We start from the raw sequence: 7,948 nt of genomic DNA, 5'->3' as shown, positions 1-7,948 counted from the left end.
GGGTGGAGTGTGCCGGGCGGGATCCGCGCCGGGAGGGGGCAAGAGGCAGCCGGCGGCGAGCCCCGCCCGCGCCCCGCCCTGCCCGGGGAGGCTGCACCGGGCAGCGCCCGGAGCTCCGGCCCCGCTTCCCCGGCGCTCCCGGAGTTTGCGGTTTGTTTGCCACGCTTCCGCCGAGGAAGGTGAGCCACAGCGTGCAGGAGGTGCGCAGGGCTGCGGCAGCAAACCGATACGTTAAGGTATAATACCTTAGTGTATATAATATATATATTGTATATTATATTAGGTATAACACCTAATTGGTAGGGGTGAGTGTAGTCTTATGGGGAAATAAAATTCTAGACATTTTTAGGACATCCTTCCCTGTAATCCTCATTTTTTATATGCTCCAAGCCATGTCCTTCCTACTCTTATCTGGCAGGGATCTTTCCTGGATACACCTGATTAATTGATGCTTACGAAGGCATAACTGATTCTTCATGATGGTGAAACAATTAAATTGCTTTCTTGTACATTCTCTCTGCTGAGGCAGTTGCCCAGTTAATCTTTCCAGGATCACACTCAGTTGTGGTGAGTAACTTCAGAAGCTGCTGGTTATGATATTATTTGTGATACTATTGGGGTCAGAGAGGGGAACCAGCCTTAGGGGAGTCTTTCCAATCACATTGTGTTCCTTTATTGCATGATGTAACAATAAATAATTTGATGTTAGTTGCAACAATTATAATTTCCATGGCTATCATGAGGGGAAGAGTTTTACCTCAAAAGTTTTTCTGAAGTCACATATATCTGCTTGTGTTACTTACTTAGAATATACCACTTTATGGAGTTTGCTGATACCGCTGCATAAAAATAGTTGACTTCATTTAAAGAAAACAAAAGGCATAAATGAGTCAATATAGGTGAAATTCACAGTATTAAGGGCTTTTGTATGCCTTATTTTTCTGTTGCTGTGCTGGACTGATCACTTTATAACCACACAGAACTATGCACATTCACACAGCGGTACACACTGAGCTCCTGTGAGGATTCTTCTTCAGGGTCTGGAGAACAGGGGTGTATTTTGGCCGAGGTTTAATAGCTGTTGTAGCTACAGCAGCTAATGGTAATAGAAGTACTGTGAAGTTTCCTTTTAGCTATTCCTGTTTGAGATAAATGAGGCAGTGCATTCATATTGCAACCCTTTTAATTTGGTGATTAAGAAGTAGATTCTGCTTTCAGATGTTTATTACATTTCCTAGACTAATGGTTAAGTATTTCTTTACATCAAAAAGCTGTAAGAGAAGAACCATGATTTGTAACTTTCTTTTCAATCTGCAGGTTGCTTTGAGGAATTCTGAAAGAGTTTTTTGTTGCCAATCCAGCACACTGTTAATGAGATGATAGTATGTATTTACAACTATTTGCCAGCTTTAAATGCTGATATGGTGGAGTAAAAACCTAAATGAATTTATTTTGAAAGAATCTTAGCATTGATTTCCCTTTGAAGTCATATGTGCTTGCAGGAGAAATGAATGGAATAATATTTTCCCAGAGCTCAATAGCACGGCAGCTCTTCTATAAATTGCCTTGCCAGAGCTTAGATGTGTGCTCTTAAGTTGTTTATGACTTAAGTGTGGGCCAGCTACATGTCTTGAACATCCTACAAGAACCTCAGCTATTATAAAAAAGTTGTTTGTTGTTTCTTTTATATTTAATTTGGCTGCCTTGTCTAAAAAACTTCTGTGACCCCATTTTACAAAAATAATTATCCTGCTGTTACAAAAAGAATGTCAAACAGTATCAATTTTACTTTAATTCAGCTAGTGAGTGTGTCAGCAACCACTGAGGCTGAATTTCTTTCTGTCTTTCTGCCACTTTAACCTGGCAGCAGGTAACCACTCCTCCTCCCATAACCAGGCTGAAGTTCTGTCCCTACAGTCAGTTTGCAAGGGAGGATCCATTGATCATTACATCTTTGTTTTCCCGGTGGGGACAGCAGCAATTCGGAGTTCACGGACACTGCAGAACAAAGAGAATGTTAATCTTTGCTTTTCAAACCATAAAAGCAGCTGAGCCCTTCTTGGTGCCAGGTGAGGAGAGGGGCATTCAAGGTGTGAGGCATGCACTAGGTTGCTGTTTTCTCAAAGTACAAACATCTAAAAAAAGTACAAATGTCTAAATTCTCTTGATAAAATTTTAACAGCAATTAATTATCATCCAAAACAGCCAAACTTTTGTCAGGAGGGAGAGTGTTTTCTCTCAGGAATAATAGCTGTAAGCACAGGTGCTCTAGAAAGTTACTATTGCAGCCTTGCCATAGTGGCTGGATCTTGGTGACTCCCTTGAAACCTTGTCTTGCCCCTAGCTCTGCCTGCCACTCCCTATTCATGCTGACTAATCTTGCTTACAGGAGTGCCAGGAAACTTCTGGCTTCCCTGGGGTGGAGGACAAGGACATGCTTGATCAGACCACCAGAGTCTACCTCTGCATTAATCTTTTCTGTAGTTTTTAAAGATTCTTTACTACACCTTGGTCGCAGATGCCACCCATTTTTTGGGAAGAGATCCCAGTAGAAAGCGGTGTATCAGGGCATTGCAGAGATATATAAAAATAACATTTATTTAAAATAGGTAATGGTTAATGCATAATATATAAAAAAATATACACATCACAGAGGGTTTCTAACACCCAGACAGCTCTTGAGACCAGAGCAATTGCAATAGGTATAGTCACCAGCTTCGAAGTGCTCACACAACCAAGCACCTGCATTTTTTTCAAGACAAAAAATGTTCTAACTGAGGAGAGTAGATTAGCACCAGGGTTTGATACTTTAAGCAAACACTTGGCATTCTAAAAATGGAGTCATTGTTGTTCCTATGTGGGTGAATTATGTTTTTGATTCTCCATGCCTCCTGTCATGTGCCTTAAAGAAATTCAAGCAGGAATAATCTCCCCTTTCTTTTACATTACCTCCTCTTTCTTAGCTACTTTCTGTTATCTTTCTCTGTTCAGCTCTTTCCCTTATATGCATTCTTCTATTTGCTTATGCATTCTTCTATTTGCTACTTGCCTGGCTTTTTTTTTTTTTTTTCTTCTTCCTTCCCTTTTCTGGTGTGGCCAGGTTGTTTGAGTTTTCTGGTGCCAGGTGCAGCTGTGGAAATGAATAAGCCTGCTGAGCTGTGAGCTGTGGGATTGGCAGAGCCGTAAAACAGCCTGGCCAGATCCTTGCCCTGAACAGAGGCGTTTTGTTACTGACAGCATGATATACTGTCTTTTATGTGTGTGTGAAACAAGGTGTGGCAGAGTAACCCTTTTGTTGCTTTCCTCTGCATAGCAAATGGCACTGCTGTGAAATTGTCTATAGATTTCTTTCAAGGTGGTGTGGCTCTCTTTCTGGGAAAACTCATGACAGAGAGCATTTAGGTGGATACAAATAAATGACTGCTCTGCTGTGCAGCTAGTATAATAGAATAAAATAAATGGAATAGAATAGAATAGTTCAGCTCGAAGAGACCTACAACAATCAGTCAGTCCAACTGCCTGACCACTTCAGGGCTGACCAAAAGCTACAGCATGTCAAAAACGGCACAGTTGAAAAGCCTCTTAGCTATTGATAACTTGGGTCATCAACCATCTCTCTAGGAAGCCTGTTCCAGTGTTCAAACAGCCTCTCATTAAAGAAATGCTTCCTGATGTCCAGTTTGAAACTCCCCTGGTGGAACTTTGAGCTATTCCCACATGTCCTGTCACTGGATACCAGGGAGAATAGATCAACATGTCCCTCTCCACTTCTCCTCTTTGAGAGGCTGTAGGAAGCAACAAGGTTGCCCCTTAGCCTTCTTCTTTCCAAGCTAGACAAACCCATAGTCCTCAGACACTTCTCCTAGACCATTCCTTCCAGCCCTTTCACCAGCTTTGTTTTTCTCCTCTGGACACATTAAAGGACCTTCACCTCCTTCTTAATTTGTGTGGGGCCACTGCACACAGTGTTCCAAGTGAGGCCACACCAACACTGAACACAACGGAATAATTTCCTTTTAAGACTGACTGGGCGTGCTGTGTTTGATGTACCGCAGGCTGGGGGTTGCCCTCTGGGCTGCCAGGGCACTCCTGACTCCCACTGAGCCTCTTGCTGGCCAACACCCACAGATCCCCCTCTGCAGGCTGCTCTGCAACCCCTCCTTTCCCATGTTATTACTTGTGTTTAGCATAAGTGGAAATATTAGCTTCCTTTTGGTCTGTGAATTTTTATCTAGTGCTGAACAGCTGAGCTGTATTCAACAGAAAGATAATTTTGAAAAGTTGCATCTTGGAAAAAAATCTCTGCTGATTTACTCTAATCTGTTAAGTCCAGTATTAGCTGCAATGGTACAGTGTATGTTTTCAGGGACTGTAGATGCAGGAATGTGGCATTCCCAGTCTCAGAAGAAAAAGAGTATTATTATATTATTTTTTTTCTGTCACAACTGAGGTACATGAGCTAATAAATGTAAAACTATTGTGTGTGCCTCTGCGCTATGTCAGTAGGTAACCCTAGAAGTGGCTGGTTTAGCAAAAAAAGAGGGCTCCAACTGAAGAACAATGCAGGCAGGAAATCAGATATCAACTGACTTGAAGTTTAGGCTGGAAATTGGACGAATGTTGAACTCTGGTGGAGTTTGGAATGTCTTGGTTGGAAATTCAGAGACAAGAGCTCAATGGATTTTTTGGACAGATTTCAGTCAGCTCATAGAAGAGATTCTAGAATGTGTTTGCCAGTTATCAATGGACTGGTGGTGATAACAGAAAGTCACTTCACATTTTTTTATAAAGTCATAGAATGGTTTGGGTTGAAAGGGACATTTAAAGGTCATTTAGCCCAATGCAATGAACAGGAACATCTTTGACTAGATTGTGCTATAATAATATATTAATAAGAATAATTCCAAATTAACTAAAAAGACCCTCAAGACTCAATAATCTCTAATTTTCAAAGACTTTAATATATAAACTGAGACGTGTGCTCAGGAGGAGTCACATGATTCACGCTAATGAAGATAAAGTGGTCCGTCTGAAGCTAAAAGGGAATCTTGGTTCCCATGTCCTTACAGGCTCCAAGAAATTTCAGTAAGGCAGTAATCACAAGTCCAGGAGACTGGACTAGATAATCTTTTAAAAGGCTTCCAAACCAATCCATTCTATCATTCCATGATTTTTAAAAGGTACATTAGAAAAAACTTAGGTGCTCTCTGCATTTACAAAGAATGACAAATTGCAAAAAAGGAAGATTCATGTAAGCTACAAGATGAATGTTCCAGTAGGAATAAAAGGACAACTGGGAGCCTATTGAATCATCCTTACTGGAAATTCTTAGCGTTAAGATGTCAATTTGTTAGGAAAGATAGTGCTAGAATTAATCTGTTGAGTCTCTACTGTTTGCATTAGGCAAGTTTGACTGAATAAAACAAACAAGTGAGATGGAACCGTGAACTCCAGTCCTTTAAGGCACTGGGCTTTCCTATTCAGTGTCCTGGTGACATGAGAGGGGCTGCTGATGTAGTCAGCTGCTGTTTATTAGTGGTTGAGGATGTAGAATCACAGAATCTTAAGACCTTAAAGATCATCTAGTTTCAACCCCCCTGGATGGAATGACTTGCAGAAAGATCTAGATAGGTTGGAGCATTGGTCAGTGATTAATGGAATGAAATGTAACAAGTTGAAATGCTGGATTCTGCACCTAGGTTGGAGTAAAACTGGGACAAGTATAAACTGGGAGAGGAAAGACCCGAGAGCAGCCCTGCAAAAAGAGGCAGGGACACCTTCCACTAGATCAGGTTACACAAAGCCCCATCCAGCTGGCCTTGAACACTTCCAGGGATGGGGCATAGTGTCTCAGCACTCTCACAGTAAAGATTTCCTTCCCAATATCTAATCTAAACCCTCTTTCAGTTTAAAGCCATTCTCCATTGTCTATCACTACATAACATTGTAAAAAGTCCCACCCCAGCTCTCTTCTAGGCCCTCTTCAGGTACTGGAAGGCTGCTGTAAACTCGCACCTTATAACTTTGTGGTGCACTCCATTTTTCTTGTAATTACTTGAATGGATGGTGCTGTGGTCTGTTTTTCCCTCCTCTCTTTTCCCCTTTCGTCCCAGTTTAGTTGGTATTTGTTGACCTGTTGCACATGAATTTCTCCAGTCCATTTCTAAGGCTCTTGGGGCACCCACAGCTTACCATGGAGTCTTTTATTCAGTAATATATTAACTAAGAAGGTCACAAAGATAAAAGTCAGATGTACATACCCAGAAACAACACAAGAAAAGCATTACTTTCCTAGTAGTATTTATAAATTTTGCATGTCCAATAGCTGTTATTTTGCTATTTATATTCAAACATTTGATCTAGAGTGGATTTTACAGTCAAATAGCATTCATATAATAGACATTCAGCATCAAATACTCCAGATGTCCCTCTGCATATGTGCTTCAGGCACATGGCTGACAATGTATTTATGGGTGTTATCAAAACGCCTTAACACCTGAGCATCTTGCAATCATCAATGAATTTGAAATCATATTCCTGAGGGGAAGAGATTAAGTTGCAATTCCCCTTTTCAAAGACAATTTATTGAAAATTCAGAAAAATTAAACAACTTACCAAGATCTTGTAGGGAATTCTGGGGAGCCTTTGACTCTTGAGTCCTGTTCTGGTGTCACAATTCACCTCTCTGACAGCCTGAGCCTGCAGTGACTGGCAGAGGAACAGACCCTCACCTAGATCTTTGGTACTGGAAAACTGTAAAATCAAAGCCTGCAGGTAAAAAATTACCATTTGTTTTACCTAGATTTTGACTGGCTTGAAAGTAATCTTTAATCAAGGAGCTGAAAGGAAGCCTGTAATAATATTTTTTGTTGATGTTGTTTTTTAGACCTTTCCCAAAAAGTAGGAAAAAAAATTAAACTGGTAACTATCTAAATTTGCAGGTAGGCCCAACTGCACGTGATGAACATCAGATGTGAGAATACGTGATGGGTATCAACTAAGCAGCTTTTGTTTCCTAAGTTGTCATTTTGTGACTGTTCTATTTCACAGCTTATTTCACTGCATCCTGAATTACAAGATGCTGTTTAACATATGGTCACAATAAGAAAACATGACAGATTCATCATTATACAAACATGCATCTAAAACTGTCACCAGTTGTCATTTTGCCATTATTCTCCTTTTTTAGAGAATTTAAGTGCACTTGGAATATGAAATAACATTGTCTATTGACCCATATATTTCAACTCAAGTTGCTTGAGCATAAAAACTGATGTGTAACATAGCTTTGGTTCATTTCTGTTTAGACAGGTTCTAAATACACTAAAGATAAATGATAAATTATCTTTTTTGCACTGGAATTGGCAGCATCATCAGACTGATAGCAAAGTTGCTATAAGTTTGAAGATGGGCATTTTTTTATTTTAACTTCCTGAAAAGACACTTAAATCATTATCTGAAATATGTATGTGTCCATAATAATTCTGTATGAAACTGCAGAAATAAGATGTCAAAGTGTTAAGGCAAAATAAAATGATAGATTAGATTACATTTACTTAATACATGATACTATTTTTAAAAGCAGTAATTTACTGAGTTCAAATAAAACTTTTGGAAAAAATCTCTGTACAAAAAAAATTATTATCATGAACACCGATCTGAAACATTAGAAATTTGATTTTAGAACCAAAGTGCTTTTCCTTGGTTCAACTCATTCTGACCATTATGCAGTGAATGTACCTGTGATGCCTGTGCTGCTCAAATACTGTGTTTCTAGAGACTTCTGCTGTCCTTCTCTCTGTGGCTTGTAGTCCAGCATTAATTTATAGCTCCTCTGAAGCACAGTTTCAGAGTTGCAGGACAGAAGGGTATCACAGAAAAGGCTGTCTAAAGAGAGAGAACAAAGCAGAAAATGATGGGTTGAGGAAATTGTATGGTAATTCTTGTG

At 40.0% G+C, this 7,948-nt stretch overlaps 1 long non-coding RNA gene across 1 annotated transcript; it reads left to right on the top strand.

Annotated features, from left to right (window-relative positions):
• The first annotated feature begins 115 nt into the window (after window positions 1-115).
• Window positions 116-3,044, top strand: LOC135278356 (uncharacterized). The gene is made up of 3 exons (XR_010345872.1): window positions 116-236; window positions 419-567; window positions 1,318-3,044. It is a non-coding gene; the product is annotated as an uncharacterized LOC135278356 (long non-coding RNA).
• The last annotated feature ends 4,904 nt before the right edge of the window (window positions 3,045-7,948 follow it).

The sequence above is a fragment of the Passer domesticus genome, chromosome 1 (genome assembly GCF_036417665.1).
Source record: "Passer domesticus isolate bPasDom1 chromosome 1, bPasDom1.hap1, whole genome shotgun sequence".
Classification (NCBI taxonomy): domain Eukaryota; kingdom Metazoa; phylum Chordata; class Aves; order Passeriformes; family Passeridae; genus Passer; species Passer domesticus.
Note: the sequence above shows the minus strand (reverse complement) of the source record. Positions and strands in the feature narration are given on the sequence as shown.